The 18,152-nt window shown below is 42.0% G+C and overlaps 1 protein-coding gene and 1 long non-coding RNA gene across 2 annotated transcripts in view; one reads left to right on the top strand and one right to left on the bottom strand.

Moving 5' to 3' along the window:
- LOC136324383 (uncharacterized) overlaps positions 1–2,861 on the top strand; it is a 34,197-nt gene extending 31,336 nt beyond the window's left edge. The window contains exon 2 of the long non-coding RNA XR_010729082.1: positions 2,614–2,861. This is a non-coding gene — a long non-coding RNA (uncharacterized lncRNA). The remainder of the gene's footprint in view (positions 1–2,613) is intronic.
- Positions 1–18,152, bottom strand: part of PGM5 (phosphoglucomutase 5) — a 176,265-nt gene that overhangs the window by 48,701 nt on the left and 109,412 nt on the right. The gene's annotated exons all lie outside the window — the stretch shown is intronic.

Here is an 18,152-nt window from a genome sequence, read left to right on the forward strand (position 1 = left end):
TTTTAGTGCTTTAAGAGGTACATATATCTCAAAGCATGATGGCAAATGAACAGGTACTACAGATATTGGCCTAAAGAGTGTTACCTTTCCTACACGCAAGCACCTGAAAGAAAAAGACACCAAGGGCTGCCACCAGCAAGGTTTAGTTTTTTGAAGGCCGTAAGTGTAAAAGATGGTCATGGAGAGAAAGCAGTGAAGATATCTTGGTGAAAAAGAGGAATAAAGATGCACATTGGACAAAGAACACAATGTAACAATGATTGTTTCTATGCATGGTTTGTGGCCAGCTAGAGGGGGGGGGGGAAGATTTAGAAACTCCATTGATTTGAGAGAGAAAGAAAAGAAGGGAGGGAGAGAGAGACGCAGCATCAACTCATTGTTTCACTTAGTTGTTCCATTTCGTTGTGTACTACTGATTGCTTCTCATACGTGTCCTGACTGGCGTCAAACCCGCAACCTCTGGCGTGCTGGGTCGACACTTATCCACTGAGTCACTCAGTCAGGGCCTTTAAAAACTCTTGACACAGGTTAAGTAAACACTACCCTTTCCAAAAAATCCAAATATAATTAATGTGCTCAGGATCTTGAAAAATATGAGCTAAGTCTCTTTTCAAGTTTGCTTTGAAAAGAAGCATCTTTTAGATGTTCGGGTATTACATCAATGGATCTGTTTTCTCTTTATTTCAATGGTCCAATAAAACAGACAATTACACTTATATCCTGGTAGGAGCAATGAAATAAATTCTCCCCTAATTGGAGAGCAAAGGTAAAATTTCAGAGCCATTACTTTTATGGTCAGAAGCTCAAGGAAGGAGGGATAAGTCACACAGAAGTTTTACAGAGGCAGCACGTAGGGAAGCTGGGGTCAAAATTAATTTAACAAATAGGAAGCCATATGATTACCAAATAGAACTCGGGGCAGAGGTGAGTGTAGAGCAGGGGTCCCCAAACTACGGCCCGCGGGCCACATGCGGCCCCGAGGCCATTTATCCGGCCCCCGCTGCACTTTCGGAAGGGGCACCTCTTTCATTGGTGGTCAGTGAGAGGAGCATAGTTCCCATTGAAATACTGGTCAGTTTATTGATTTAAATTTACTTGTTTTTTATTTTAAATATTGTATTTGTTCCTGTTTTGGTTTTTTTACTTTAAAATAAGATATATGCAGTGTGCATAGGGATTTGTTCATAGTTTTTTTTTAATGTCTGGCCCTCCAACAGTCTGAGGGACAGTGAACTGGCCCCCTGTGTAAAAAGTTTGGGGACCCCTGGTGTAGAGGGTATGGGGATGGCTATTTTCTGGCCAAAACATTTGTGTTGATTCAAAGCCAAGTTGGCAGATCTAAAGGGAGGGGAAAGGATTTCCACAGCCCCGCCCTTCCCAATTAATCCCAGCCAGGAGGTCATCAGGCTGAAGGATGAAGTTGGTTTTTAAAGTACCGGATACTTTTACAACTACAAGCCACAGTTGGAGGTTTGTAAGCTAAGATAACAATGTGGGTAATTAAATTTCAGGATCTTGAGTACAAGTTGATTGTGTCCTAGAGTCAGAAAGGAATTCCTCTCCCTCCTCCTTCTGCTGAATTTGGGATCCATCCCAAACAGCATTCAACAGATACCATTCTCTAGACTGGCTTTTGGCAGGCGGCCCCTACGGAGTCTCTGAAACAACTCTGGTACAAAAGCTCAAAATAAAGCTGCTCATGCTGAGGGTCTGCACCCCTCTCCTTGACTGCTGCCACCGAGTTCTGGAGACAAACATAAGAACTCACTTTCTAGGAAAGATTATGGTATGAAGGAAAAGAAAGAAAATGAATTTTGGGCCACAATTCTCTGGCAAGTAGGAGTGAGCCCTAGGAGCCTATATATAGACTGTTATCTTAGCTTGCAAAACTCCAACTGTGGCTCATAGTTATAAAAGTATCTGGTCCTTTAAAATCCAACCTCATCTTTCAGCCTGATGACCTCCTGGCAGGGATTAATTGGGAAGGGTAGGGCTGTGGAAATCCTTTCCCTTCCATATACATATATGTATACATATACATATACATATACATATACATATGCATATACATATACATACACATATACATATACATACACATACACATACACATACATATACATATACATATACATATACGCTCTTCAGTGTAAATTTTAAAACTTTTAAAAATGTGGCTTCAGGCTGGAAATAGTCTTAACCTATCTTTCTAACAGTTTCATCCATGATATTCCTTCCCTACATGCTCCTGAAAAACTGGATCATCTCTTATTTTTCAAATGTAATCTTGCATTTTCTTCTGTTTAGGTTTGATTCCTCCTTCACACTTTTCATTTTATCTAGATTAATCCTCCTTTCCAATCTCACACCGCATCAAGACCTACTTTAAATACCTAGCCATCATGAAGTCTGTGGCAAAAGCAGCTAGGTAGCCCACAAACCCTCTTCTCCTAGACACACAGCTGGACTACACTTCCCAGCCTCCCCCATAGTTAGCTGTGGCCACATGGTGGAGTTCTACCCAATGGAGCCCAAGTGTAAAATGATATACACACCTTTTCAGATCTGGCTATTAAAACTTTCTATCCTCTATGTTTTTTCTTCTTCTGCCAGCTTAACGTGACAAGCCCAACAATCCTAGAAGCTACACATTAAGATGATGAACCCAGAAGATGGGAGAATCCGAATCTCAAAAGTTGTATTTCAAGCAGAATGAATTACTAATCAAAAACTTTTTTTTTTAACTTTGATGACTGAGTTTTTAAGTTGTGATGTGTTTGATCCATTACATATTTTGGGATTAGATGTGTAGCAGAAGTTCTATTATCTTAAATAATAAAACCCTTGTTTTACTGCCGTAATCAATCCAAAGTAACCCTTCCTGGTCAGCCAAGGGCAGCCTGTAGCAGCTAAGCTAGACAGCAGGAGGCCTTCCCACTGGATGGCTGGGAAAGCCTATGAAGGACTGTCTTTGAGAGGACACCTGCACAGCCCTCAGCATGGTGCCTGCCACACAGCTGGTGTCTCCATGGGACACCATTGTTTTCAGAAGAGCTTCTTCTTGGGTTTGGCTACATTCTCTCCCTCAGAGGGTCAGGGACTACCAGGGGGCAGCAACAGATGCTTTCATTGATGTCAAAAAGCATAAATTAGCAAAAGAAAAAAACCACTGTGCTTTCTTTAACTTGATATGGGTCTTTGTCATACTGTATGATACATTGTTATTGTATGACAATGTGTTACAATGTCATACTGTATGACACATGTGTTATTGACACAACTTACATTAAAAATACTCCAATAAATCATCAATAAAAAGCAGATCACCTTTTAAAAAGCGTAAAGGTGACCTCCTTTATGCTTTGCTTCAGCACATAGACACCACCACCACCAGCAATGTGTTAGAAATTCTTTGAGGTGGGGACTACATATTATACACCTCTATAGCTATTCGATGCCCAGTATAATATAGCACCTGTCAAACTTGCCCTCAATAAATTCTGTATGATTTCAGTTGACTAATATCTATTATTTACGGTGTGTTGTTAAATAGCAGAAGGAAAAGCATTTCTATTTTATGGTCTTTTTCCTTATAATTTCTTAAATATATAATTAAAGTCATTTCTGCATGTTTTACTTAAATCAGTCATTTTAAACAAAGAGAATTTCTCTAGGTAGTGGGGCTACCAAGAGGAGACAAAGGCATTTTTTAGAGGAAATAGGGGCTTAAGGAGTTAGTGATCAAATGAGAATCAAAGATTTGAGGGATAAAGTGTTTTAGCTTGCAAAGGAATAGCCAAATAAACAATGACTGATTCTATCAAGTGCAGAAGGCATACCCAGCTGCTCTTGGAATTCTACTTCAAAGAAATTGCAATAGATTTAAAGAGGACAAGATCCATGTCCCTCTTTCTTTGATTTATCTTCAAATGTCCATGTTCTTGAGAACCAAGCAGGGCTCATGGTTCTATTTTCTACACACTGCACTCTCAGCCCCTTTTTGAAAAGCCCCAAACACAAAGACTAGGACAAGATATTTGTATCACATACATTCAACAAAAGACTTCACATGCAACTTACATTAAAAATACTCCAATAAATCATCAATAAAAAGCAGATCACCTTTTAAAAAGGGCAAAAATCTTGGACAGGTTCTTTACAAAAAAGAATATTCAATATATTCAAGCGAGCAATTAGCATATGAAAATATGCTCACTGTCATTAGAGATTGGAAAACTGAAAATTAAAAACCTCAACGAGGTATCACCCACAAGACTCCAAAAAGAGTGGTACTGCTAAGTTCTGGTGAAGACTGGTATGCTCCCATATTGTTAAAGAAATGCCAGTTAATATTGAGTGTAGTACGTGATGTATTTACACAGAGAAATACCATAGAACAAAGAAAATGAACAAAGTGCCACTATATAGAAAAATATGAATGAATCCCACAAACGTCACATTGAGTGAAAGAAGTCAAACACAGAGGAATATATACTATATCTTTTCATTTATACATAGTCCAAAAATAGACAAAATTAACCATAGATATTGGTCAAGGAATTTTTTCAGACCTGACATCAAGAGCATAGGCAACAAAAGCCAAATTAAATAATTGGGACTATCTAAACCAGGGGTCTCAAACTCAACTCAGCATGTGGGCCACAGAGCAAGATCACAGCCGTTCGGTGGGCCGCACTAGGTCTACAAAAGGCAACTGTTACGCAACACTTTTCTCACTGCAGTTGAAAACAAAAAAAATCAGTACAACAAGCACAATCGTACATGCAGTTTACTCAGTGTCACAAAACGACCAGAAACTGTAGTTCGCATCACAACTGCTGTTAACTAAGCTAATATCTAGCTAGGATGCTAGAGAAATGAAAAATACAAGTAGGCCCCTAGGCTTACTTAATTTTATCCAAAATATTTTGAACTTCGTGGATTAGTCTGCGTGCCGCACAAAATTGTTCGGCAGGCTGCATGCGGCCCGCGGGCCGTGAGTTTGAGACCCCTGATCTAAACTATCTATCTTACTGCACAGCAAGAAACAACCAACAGAATGAAAAGGCAATCTACAGAATGGGATAATATATTTGCAAATGCTATATCCAATCTGGAGGGTAAATATCCAAAACATATATGGAACTCTTACAATTCAATAACAAGAAAATAATCCAACAGAAAAATGGCAAAGGATTTGACTAGACATTTTTCTAAAGAAGACATAAAAATGAACAACCGATATATGAAAGGTTGTTCAACATCACTAATCATCAGGGAAATCAAATCAAAACCACAGTGAGATATCACCTTACACCTGTTAGAATGGTTATCATAAAAAAAAAAGACAAAAGATAAGAGCTGGTGAGGATGTGGAAAATAGGAAACTTTGTTCACTGTTGGTGGGAAAATAAATTGGTATAGCCATTATGAAAACAGTATGGAGTTTTCTCCAAAAAAGAACTACTATATGACCCAGCAATCCCACGTCTGGGTATATATCCAAAGGAAATGAAAATGGGATCTCAAAAGATATCTGCACTTCTATGGTCACTGCATTATTGTTCACAATAGCCAAGATATGGAAACAACCTATGTTCTGTCAACAGATAGATGGATAAAAAAGATATGGTACTGTGTCTAGTCAATAGACTATTATTAGCATGAAGAAGAAAATCCTGCCATTTGTGACAACGTGGATGAAACTGGAGGGTTTTCTGCTAAGTGAAATAAGACAGACAAAGACAAATACCATAAGGCGTCACTTATATGTGGAGTCTAAAAATCATAATAAAGTCAAACTCAAAGAAACAAAGTAGAACGGTGTTGCCAGGGGCTGGGGAATGGGGGAAACGGGGAGGCGTTTGTTAAAGGGTACAAACTTCCAGTTATAAAACGAGAAAGTTCAGAGTATCTAATGTACGGCATGGTGACTAGAGTCAACAATGTGTATTATGTACTTGAAATGTGTTGAGAGTAGCATTCTCACCAAAAAATGAGTAATTATGTGAGGTGCTGAATGTGTTGGTTAACTTCATTGTGGTAATCATTTCACAATATATACAAATATCAGATCATCATTCTATACACTTTAAATATATTACTATTTTATTTGTCAATTATACCTCAATAAAGATGAGAAAAAAATGAATCATTGGTGACAGAGGTCAGTAGAGTGGCTGTCTCTGGGAAGGAGGAAGGAAGCAGTGATTGGAATGGTGAACAAGGGAGCTTCGGGAATGCTGTTCTGCTTCTTGATCTAGATGGTAGTTATATGGTGTGTTCACTTTGTGAAAAGTTTCTGAGCAAGACATGAGTTGTGCCTTTTCTTTATATACATGATACTTCAATTAAATATTTATGAAAAAAGCCCTCTGTGATATTTATAAATATAAATTTTATATTTAAGACTAAGTACATGTTTGAATCAGTCATAGTTATATAATTTCAAGAAATACACTACTGAAAATGGAGTTTAATAGCATTGTGGATACGCTGGTTAATGTCTAGCAGACGTTTAGCAATGCTATACTCAAGTCCATCCTCCAGTACTTTCAGATGGATGAGTTCGCTCCCAGACCTCTTCTTTGATGTCTGGCACTGCTGGCTGGAGCTACTCTGAGGTAAAAGGCTTACGTGAGTTTGCATTTTAGAAGCATTTCTAAAGCAGCCTACTCAACTCACAAATATGCAGTAGGCCGAGTTCAGCCAGGCCTTGTTTTCTAATAGCAATCTTAAAGCTTACTCTTAAACTCATCTTTTACGTAGAGCAACTCACACTTTCATAAGAAGACTTATTATGAGGCTGTCATAATGAGATGACCACAAAAGTTTTTCAACCTTATATATAAACTTAAGCAGAGAGCTGCTTGTTCCTAGGGCCTTTGGTATCTCAGCCTGGTCTAAACCTCAAAACTCACATATTTAATAACACCTTCATTGCCTGCTTTATCAGGGAGGTCGTAAGGATCAAATGAGATGATATATAATTTTTTTTTAACGTGCTCTAACAACTGCAAAACCACAACTGAGTTTACAACATTATCACAGTTCTTGATACTGGATCTCTCATTTAACATAAAAGAACAAGAACATACCATTTAAAGAATATTTAGAAGAAAAAGCTAAAGGTAACTGCATGTCTCACATTCCCTCTAAACTAGATTTTGGCCAATTGTAAGAAACAAAGATGGGACCCCAAATCCAGGGGCCTAATCTAGATGCTTTATCTAAAAGCTGCTGTAGCCCTGGCCGGTTGGCTCAGCGGTAGAGCGTCGGCCTGGCGTGCAGGAGTCCTGGATTTGATTCTCGGCCAGGGCACACAGGAGAAGTGCCCATCTGCCTCTCCACCCCTCCCGCTCTCCTTCCTCTCTGTCTCTCTCTTCCCCTCCCGCAGCTGAGGCTCCACTGGAACAAAGTTGGCCCCAGCGCTGGGTATGGCTCTGTGGCCTCTGCCTCAGGCGCTAGAATGGCTCTGGATGCAACAGAGCGACGCCCCAGATGGGCAGAGCATCGCCCCCTGGTGAGCATGCCGGGTGGATCCCGGTCGGGCGCATGCGGGAGTCTGTCTGACTGCCTCCCCGTTTCCAGCTTCGGAAAAAAAATGAAAAAATAAAAATAAAAAATAATAAAAAATAAAAAATAAATAAAAGCTGCTTTATCTAGAAGGTTTTGTACTTTATTTTTGGTAGATGCTGTGGGGAAAAATAGAATCCTTCCCAGTTATATTTTAAATTTGCTTAGGAAACATAAGGCAGGCATATTTTTGAAGATCTTGATTTTACATAAAAGAAAATTTTGGCTCTGGGAAATTGACCGAAGAGCCAAGAGAGAAGTACATAAAATTGAAACAATCATGGGTTTGCTCTCCTAAACTAGTAAATAATCTGGAACCCTATGTCTGGGAATTAACAAGTATTGGTGTTTACAATCTTGATCCTTGCACACTTTGATGTACACTGTTCCTGGTCCTAATTATTTTCAAGAAGAAGCATTGCTAAAGAGTTAGGGCTGGCAAATTTAAGCCCCATGCGTTCCAGCTAAGCTGCAAGGCAAAGGGACTCTCAGCTGTCCTTCGTGAGACTGCTCCCAGAATAACAAAATGTAAATCATCTTCTTGTCCTCTGTTTCGTTTTGAATTTTTGGTTCTGTAGACACTGTATTGAAGCTTTAGAAAAGCCTATATAATACTCTCGGAAAATTTAGAATCACTTCATTGACTCCTATAGACAAAAAGTAGTAAGAACCAATGTGAGAGCTCTAACCCAGGAGAGAGCTCATCTCACTAAATGGAGCTTCTTCTCTTTCTTAAAACCGTTCCTTAGTTTTCTCTTCTGGGCTCAATTAGTATCGTTTCCTGTAGGGTAGTACAGAAATTTTATTGATCCTATGTCATAAAACAGGGGGAAAGGGACATCTGGGCATTGGATGTTAAATAAATAGCAACCAACTATAAATGGATACACATTCTAAAGAAAGAACAAAGCCCAGAGAAAACCATTATTGTATCATGCTGCATCACCATTCTGTGGGTAATATGTTAAGCAGAGATAAACATTGAAATACCATGGCATTGACAGTTTTGAAAACATCTGTTTCTTGCTTTGGTGTTTCATATTGGATTCAGTTTCAACAGGGCCAAAAGGGCTGGATTCAGTGTTTGTACCCAGTTCTTTTAGGCTAATTATCATCCTAAAATGGTTCATTTAAATCTTTTTAGTCTAAAATTTGACAGCAGAGTATTGTTAATCTATTCCCATGGGTAAACTAAAAAGTAAGACTTTCAGGAAAAAAAAATAAAAGAAAAAGAATGAGCAGAATATTCTATATGTTAGGTCTAAATACAAGGAAAAGGTTGATCGGTTTAATCACTTAATCATATTGGAATCTGTAAAAATATATATTTGTCAAAAACTCCAAAAAATGGAGGTAAATCATAGATTGAGATATTTGCAATGCAAAAACTGAAGGATTAGTAGCTAACCTAAATAAAGAAGTCTTGTAAATCAGGATGAAACACTCAAATGCCCCAAGCAATTCACAGAAAAGGAAGATAAATTGGCCAGTATAAAAATATATGAAATCATGGTGTAGGGCCAGTAGTCATGCCCATCACAGCTTCCAGGAAGGTGCAGGTTCACATTAGATTCACACAGACCGTAAAGAAACAGCAGAGCCAAAAACTTGTGGACCATGCCTTTATTCTAGCCTTGCAACTGGCCAGCAAGTAAAAACACACAGGGCACCAAAACCCACTCACACATTCTTCGGTTCCACAACCAGGAGAATCTTTTCCGGTTTTTCCTAGAATCAAAGGCCCCACTAGTCTAAGTCACCTCTGGTTTCCCATCTGCACCTCTTCTCCCTCCTCATCTCTGCACAAACTGGTTTCTCCTCTACCAACCTGCTACCTTGGCTGCTTTTTACTTCTCCTTTAGCACTCTGCCTTCTCTCTGCACAAACTCTGCAAAAACATGTCTTCCTTCTTCTTCACAAACTTTTCTTGGTGCAATAACCCCTCCTCCAGCAAACATTAGCATAACAAAGCCCCTTCCCAAGCAGGAAGGTAATTAGCCATTTTGCCTGGCAGCGCAATTTACGTGGGCAGTGGCCTTTTTTAACAATAAAAGTGAGCAAACCCCCAAAATACAGATTTTACAAACTCATTTGCCCAGCACATGGAATAGATAATGTCATACCCATCACATAAAAAAGAAAAAATCTAGCAATTCCACATATTGGTGGGAAATCAGAAACCCAAAGATTGATGGGTAAATCAGTACTCTCACCTTATAAGGTAATTTGAGAATTCCTTGCAGAGTTGACCATGGCCTATGACCCAGCAAGGCCCCCTCTTGGTACCTGTCCTATAGAAACTGGTACATGTGCACAAGGAGATGTGGTTCAAGGATGTCTATTACAGCACTATTTACGAAAGAGAAAAAAGAGTAAAACCAAAAGCAACATAACTGTTTTTCAGTAGGAGAATAGACAAGCTGTGGTTTATTTATACAGTGGCAAATAACAGCAGTTCCAGGGCTCCAAAGTACAGAAGGCAAAAAGAACCACAAGGAAGAAAGTGTGAACTTCTGTCTTGCAAGAGTATCTTAAATCCCTGCTATTAAAACTGGGAACGGATATGTTATTGATTTACTGAACTCAGTTTGACTGTCCATGAAATAAAGCTAAATAAAAATGTACTAATAAGGTAAGCTTTTGAAAGAAATTCTATAAAATGTTAAATCCAGTTTATTGCTCTTATAACCATAATTCAGTTTACTAGTTTAGTGATCAAAGTTATATATCCTAAAAGAATTTAAAAGATATATAATCAGTCCTGTGCTTTCAGCTCTGGCCAAGTTCTCCTCACGGATGAAAGCCTGTTACCCTCTGGTGGGTGCGCATCCAGGGACCCGGCGGGATGCCCCTCAGCTTCCTGCCGCCTGGCTCCTCCCTCCCACCATACTGATACTTGCTGTTCTGATTCTCACCCAAGGTCAAGAGGCCAACCTAACTATGGGAATATGTAAAAATCTATTACCAGCAACCACAAAAAACAAAAGCCTAATTTGTAAGTAACTCGCTAGCTTCAGTTCCTATAACAACCAAAGACACAAACCTGACCTTCATATATGCCAACTGGGGAGAGTTGCCAGCTGGACTGACTTACATTTGGTCCACTCAGCAAAAAACTCTCTACCCCCTCCTTTTAATTCTTTTATTCTATTTTTGCTTATTCCCCCTCCTATAAAACCCCTGCCTACATACACACACACATACACAATAATATATATATATATATATATATATATATATATATATATATATATATTTATAATTTTTTTTGAGAGAGAGAGGCAAGGAGAGAAAGACAGGAACATCGAGCTGCTCGTTAATGTGCCTGACTGAGGAATCAAACTGGCAACCTCCAGGGTGACGCTCCAACCAACCGAGCTATCTGCCCGGGGGAAGGGAAGTATTCATTTGTTGTTCCACTCAATCATGCAGTTATTGGCTGCTTCCCGTTTGTGCCCTGACCAGGGAACAAACCCATAACCTTGTTTTTTCAGGACAATGCTCTTAACTAAATGAGCTAACCGGCCAGGGCCTAATAAGTTATTAAAAACAAAAGTACCCCATCTTCTCAAATGGTCAGCACTTAAATGAACCTCTTTTCTCTGCACTAGCTCCTGTCCCACAGTCATTAATTATTCATCACTGCAGGCCACAGAACCTACAGGTCATTTTTCCAGTTATACTATTCTAATTACTGTTCCTCCCTCACTAGTTCAACTTGAAAACCTAGTGGGACATGATTTCTGCTTTGTAATAACAGGTTTCAGATATTTGCAACTCTCAAGAGTTAATAGAACTAAATGATAAGATGCAACATCATTTGGCTTAGAGAACCAGTCAGACCCTGCCAGTGCCAACGGAGCCACGGTGGAACTTGGAAGATCTATCCTGTCCCATAGCTATGCCCCCGAAGGTAGAAGGCAGGTCCATGCACACTAGCTGTAGTCAGCTGTGATTAATTAGCCTGGGCAATTTTCAAGATTCTTAGTCCATGCTTTCTACTTGCATAGCTAGAACTCAAATCCTTTCTTTTTCTTTAACTAGGAAATACTTGTATTCTGTGCACTCAAAGCATTGTCCCCTTCCACTTCTGCTAACCTGCCCACCAACATCACAGAGAAGAATTCACCAGTTCTGCAAATGGTTTTTCTGCTCTTCCGGACCATACTCTAACAAGCAACCAAGCTATCCAACCAGGGCTGCATATGGTTCTTAACTGAGACTTATTGTCAGCATCCTTAGGGAGTTCCTGGCTCTTCCACAATAGAAAGATGAAGAACCGTTGGGCCAGAGCACTCGAGACTCCAGGTGGAGATGCCTGAGCAGAGGCACATCCGGGCCTTCAGGTTGCCTAGGGTTCCCTCTGCGAATGCAAGTGGCAGCTGCCCATGCTGGTCTGGGAACACCATGGAGTCATTCTGCCTGGCGTATCAGCTCATCAGGGAACTTGCACTGTGGTCCTAATGGATGGCCCAGATGCTGTTTCCTGGGAAGCCAGACCAGGACATCAGGCAGCAAAGTGGGCTTTGTAAATGGACTCTGAGGAAACGAGCATTCATCAAGGGACACAGAGCAGCCACCCTGCCGGAAAGGCCCCACAGCCCAGACTGCACTTACTCCTTCAGGACCTCCATCCATTACTCAGCATGGGTCATGATTTTACTGACAGGTATGAGGGAAGGTCATGCCATATTAATTCTGCTCTAACATTAACTTATCTTTAAAAAAGAACAACCTTAACTTAAGGAGACATAGTTATGAGAAAAGGAACTATTGAAAACGTTGACGTCTTTTTGTGGAAAATGAGTTTTAAGGCAGAAGGTGAAGTCCAGTTCTTTCACCTGCAAAATGGAGTGACAGTGGATCTCTTGAATCAGGAAGGACTACGTGGGGTGAGGCCTGGGAAGCCCCAAACACCCAGAGCAGTGCATCGACATTAGCAACAGCTGCTAGTGTTGTTGCCTCTCCACCTGCTGCCTGCCTCCCTGGCTAGCCTCCTGCCATAGCAAACTACTATTCTGATAGTCTCCTTAAAGCACCAAGCAGCTTCAGATCCTTCCACATGCAGCTCACCCGGGTGGGGATAATTCTTTGTCTCGGTTAGTGTCCCAAGAGCAATAGATGAAAACACTCCAACTGAACAATCTGAGCAGAGTTTAATACAGGGCATTTACACAGGTGTGGGCAGTGGCGAGGGAGAGCACAGGGGTCAGCACAGGACAGCAGGGGAAGTAACATCAGGGCTAGCATTACCCCACCGCCAGGTTCGTTCCTGAAATCCAGAAACAGAGCTGGTTGGAGAGTACCTCCAGAGATGGCACATTGTTAGCCTATGGAAATGCTAGAGGGGGAGAAATAAAATACCGAACATGTTCCCCTCCCTCTGATATCTGCTGTGCTCCCAGTTGTCCAAAGCCATCTGAAACGTGAAGGAAGATGAGCCAGTTGATGCAGTCCATAGAGGTCAGGCTGCAGGACAGAGAGCAGCTGAGACGGGAAAGGGGGTCCTGGGCAGATGGAAGAGACCCAGCACACTCTCCGTCCACCAGACTCAAGCTGCTTCCTGCCCGGCCTGGTTCATCTGCCCAGTCCCTCCTTTGTGCTGCTGCCATAACCCCACTCATCACACACTTACTGCAGGACATTGCATCAGATGTTGGGATGCCTGACCCCCTCTGATCTGTGTACCTTTGGAGGCAATGCTCTGCCTGGCAAAGAGCAAGTGTTATAGACATTTGTTAATTCTCTGTATGCATCACAGGATCTATCGGAACACAGGCTCCTCCTACTTGAGTATAGATTCCAGAAGCAGGTCCTTCAAATACAAGTGGGAGCAGGTACCCTGAGACCACTGAAAGTTCAGGATAAAATCAAGTTATGGTTGACAAGTTTCCAAATGAAATTATACAAAGGACTGGCTAAAAAGATTGATACCTTCACTTCTAATTAAGGACAGGGCTATAAGTTTATTGTGGAAAAAGTAGCAGACTCTGTGAAAACTGAGCTTTCTTTTCCTTTATGGGACTTTTCAGAACTAAGTGCTCATGTCACTGTAAACTTAAAGGAGACGGTAGAGAAACGCTGCTCACATTTACAAGGAGCACCCCCCAGGGCTGACGTTTCATTTCACACACGGAAAACACTGGTTCTGGTGAGCTGAGAAATGTATTCTCTGTATATCATGGCGGGGTGTACTTCAAAGGAGTTCACTCCCATTGGACACCTTGGAAGAGCAAGGGAGAAGGAATGGGTCAAACACCCTTAAGTCACATCAGGATTCTCAGCAGGATGCCTGTCCCATCTTGCTGAGAGGGCGGAAGGGCATCCCAGGGCAGCAAAGACACCCCTCCTCCAAGTCCTGGGTCTCAAGGAGCTCTGAGCTCAGCAGACAGGGGCAGCCCAGCCCTAGGTTCTGCTCCTGGCCTGGCCTAACAGGGACACCCAGGGTTCTGACCAGTGACTGTGGTGAACAGCAGGGCTCTTTGGCGTCTGAGGCAGGCTCTCGTCCCCTGCGGAGTCTGGTCCTGGGGTTCCGTCCCCAGGGAGGCAGTAAGGGGAGAGGAAGGAAGAGCTAAAGGCAGCTGTTTGCATTCAGGGTGACTCTCTCTCGGAGGGCCTAGTCGTCTCTGGGGACGGGAACCAAAATAGATTGGTGAGAACACACAGTTCCTGAAATTAATTGGAGAAGCAGGGACTCCCTAGGGAAATGAGTCCACTCCAATGCCCTGCCCCCTTCTCAGAGACTGCAGAGCAGAGAACATTAACGTATGGATCCATTCCAGTGGAGGTCCCAGAACCAGCCCAGGAGCACAGTCGTGCAAGAGGAACGATTCTGTTTAGGTCAAGCTCCCACCTCCTGCAGTGAAGGGCTGATGGAGCAGCAGGCATACCGCCCTCTGGGTCAGCCCACGGGCACAGCCAAAGCCGTGCCTTGTGCTACAGGGATGCCCTCTTCAGGGCTATTGAAAAGTGTTGAACCACACTCCTTTTCTTAGAAAAGAACACTTCAATGTCATCTGTTGAAACACTGTCTTAACAAATATTCAAATGCAGCGTCTTCCATATGAAAACGCCCCCCATGAAATGCATTCCCCGTACACAGCGCACATCCTGTGCGCAGGCTGCCGTGGCTCTGGGCTACCTCGCTGCTTCAGGCGGAGCAGAGCTGGATTCCCAACCCCTTTCAGCACAATCCTGGTCTCGGGCTGCCGTGGCTCTGGGCTACCTCGCTGCTTCAGGCGGAGAAGAGCTGGATTCCCCACCCATTTCAGCACATTCCTGGTCTCGGGGTCGACCACACCCTCCCCAGCGGTCATACTAAGGGTGGGCCCAAAAGCTTTCCATGGTCTTTGAACTGTTTAAGACACAGCTTTGAACAGCACATTTTATTTTTCTCCCACCATATGCCCTGTCCGACAGCCTTGGTGAGTCTGCATGTGTGTGTGAGCCCAAACCCCCATATCATACCAAGTATATTGAAATACATCCAAATCTCACATAGAAATCTTGTTCTTGTTCCAAAAGAATCCTGAAAGGATTTTTATAATTTTGTTTTTGAAATGATGAGGCTACAATGCACTCGTTTAATTAATTATTGGCGATGATTTCTCATCAATCATGCACACTTGGGAATCCTTTCAAAATGAGGAAATATAATTGACACATTATTTTCAACTGCTACGATGGCTTCTTGGATACTAAATTTAAATAAAGTAACAATATGTTGCATTTTATACGCATTAAACTAGGCAGTTAATCATGTTGGTTTTGCATTTTCCTTCATTTTGGAGCTAATAATTGTTTTCAGGTCTCTAATTTTAAGTCCTTTGATATTCAAAGGCCCTAAGCAAGCAGCTGGGAGTAAGAGTGAGATAAAATGACCCTGGTGCATGTGGATGTGTGTAGGAGGGGGTGTTGGGGACAAGGGAGGGTGGTGTGACTGGTGTCAGAACCTTAGGTAGTTTCTTGCACAATAAGACTTCAGGGAGACTGTGTCATGTTCTCCTCTGCGCTATCGCCACAACATTCTGCATATACGTACTGAGTTTTAGAAGGTCCTACAATTTTATTTCGGAACATTCCATTCCAGATTTCTCTGAGCTAGCTCACATGCTCTCTGCCAATAGCCAATGCAGTTATTATGCCCATCTGCAACAGCAGACACAGATGCATGCAATCCCAGTACACTAACCTGGAGCTAGGCTATTGACTACATTTCTCTGAAAATCTCAAATCAATGTCCCAAGGTTCACAAAAAAGAAATGATCACTCACTTATAACAGATCTTCTAGTTGGATGAAATATCACAGTTGGGTTTTGTTTAATGCATGTTTAAAGGCAGGTTTAATGCAAAAAGAAGTAGCGAAAGGACTTCATATGATGTAACTTTTAGAAACTCACAATAAGATGATATCTATGGAGTCCACAGATAGCATCCTTCAAAGTCTAACCTGGTACAAAAGCTTAAACAAGATTTCACTCTTCTTTTGTCTAGCTTATGGTGCTTAATTACTCAGTTTCTCCTGTAGCCATTCTTTTCCTTTCTTTCTTTTTTATTTTTCTGAAGTGAGAAGTGGGGAGTCAGAGAGACAGACTCCCGCATGTGCCTGACCAGGATCCACCTGGCAAGCCCACTTAGGGGGTGATGCTCTGCCCATCTTGGGGCGTTGTTCTGTTGCAACCAGAGCCATTCTAGTGCCTGAGGCGGAAGCCATGGAGCCATCCTCAAACCCCGGGCCAACTTTGCTCCAATGGAGCCTTTGCTGTGGGAGGGGAAGAGAGAGACCAAAAAAAAGAAGAGGGGGAAGGGTGGAAAAGCAGATGGATGCTTCTCCTGTATGCCCAGGCCAGGAATCGAACCTGGGACTTCCACACACCAGGCTGACGCTCTACCGCTGGGCCAACCAGCCTGGGCTGCTCAGCTTCTCAGAAGTGATTAGTGCTTCCCACACTTTTTTCATAACATTCATTATCTGGGGTATTTATTTAAAATGCAAATTCCTAGGCCCCTCCAGTAGAATATCTTCAATTAGTAGGGTTTGATTAGAGCCCCAGTGTCTATAGTTAGAGCAAGTAGTGTTTTTTATTTCTAGAAGATTCTTATTTTAGGGGGTTTATAAAAAACACTGAGTTAAGACAAACTGCATGCAAATGACAGTGGTCAGTTAACCTATGCAATAATATGATATATATATATTTATATATACATACATACATATATATAAATACACACACATTTGTCATGTGTGTGGTATGTGTGAGTATTAAAAATATTAGTAACTGAATTTTAATGCACATATTGCACAATATTTAAGAATTCCTCAGAAGATACAATCTGATTGGGGGTCCAGACTCAGATCGGCATTGAACATTGGGGTTAGCATAGATGTGAGTCTATAGTGTGAGAATATGGACGACAGCAGGCTAAGGGAGAGAAGTTGGTGTTACCTCCTTGCTAATTCCTCATGCAATGCCTTAGGGAGGCTGCACAGCAGAGTGGAACAAGCCTGAGCTTCTTGGGTCGAAAACCTGGGTTCAAATCCTGACTGCACCTTTCACTAACTTTGTGGGCTTGGGTAGGTCAGTATGTTTCTATGAGCCTCAGTGTCCTCCTGGGTAGAGATGTCTGGTGGTCCTGACATACCGTAAATGTACCAGAAATGCAGCCACAACTTAACAGGTAGAAATTCTTGCTCTGACTGGAGAAAGTGGGTTTTGGAGGCCTTCAACAAAACGTGTCCCGCCCATTGGTGACAGACTTCAAGGAAACAAAGATTTTGTGTCTGAGAGATGGCTGTGTGGGATCAGGCCCTGCAATATAAAGATTTCATGGAAATACTGCAAGAAACACCTTCTTTGTCCTTGCTCTACTCAGGGGTCTCAAACTTGCGGCCCGCTGAACAATTTTGTGCGGCCCGCAGACAATTCCACAAAGTTCAAGAAAAGTGTTGCGTAACAGTTGCCTTTTGTAGACCTAGTGCGGCCCGCCAAACGGCTGTGATCTTGCTCTGCAGCCCACATGCTGAGTTGAGTTTAAGACCCCTGCCTAACTTGATTTGTTTCTGCCCCTGACAACCGAAATGCCTGGACTTAACAGCCATTATCATCGGACACAGACTACAAAACCGAGACCCCAAGAGAATCAGTAGCATGTTCAAGGCTGTAAACTGATCAGTGGCTGGGTGGGGACTCAGGCCCTGACCTGCCCGCTTCCGGAACCCATGCTCTGTACACCGAATTATGTCAAGATGTTCTTCTGGGCCTCTAAGATGATCTCTGAATGTGTTTAGCCTATAAAGAAAATTTGTAAAAAGTGGCTGGATTGAGTAGTGGGAATTTCAGGAAGGAAATACTTGCTGCAAAAAGCAAAACTATATCTCTCTTCTGGCAGTAACAGTAATAGAACAGCTAACGTTTAGTCAGCATTCGCTATGTGCAAATTTCATCACATTTATCTTCCCCATTTTTAGATGACAAATTGGGGCTTCAGAGAGGGTAAGTAACATGTCCAAGGTCTCAGAGCTAGGGAGAGAAAGGCAGCTCTCTCTAAACGACAGGCCTACACAGAGATGAATGCT

The sequence above is a fragment of the Saccopteryx bilineata genome, chromosome 2, assembly GCF_036850765.1.
Source record: "Saccopteryx bilineata isolate mSacBil1 chromosome 2, mSacBil1_pri_phased_curated, whole genome shotgun sequence".
Classification (NCBI taxonomy): Eukaryota; Metazoa; Chordata; class Mammalia; order Chiroptera; family Emballonuridae; genus Saccopteryx; species Saccopteryx bilineata.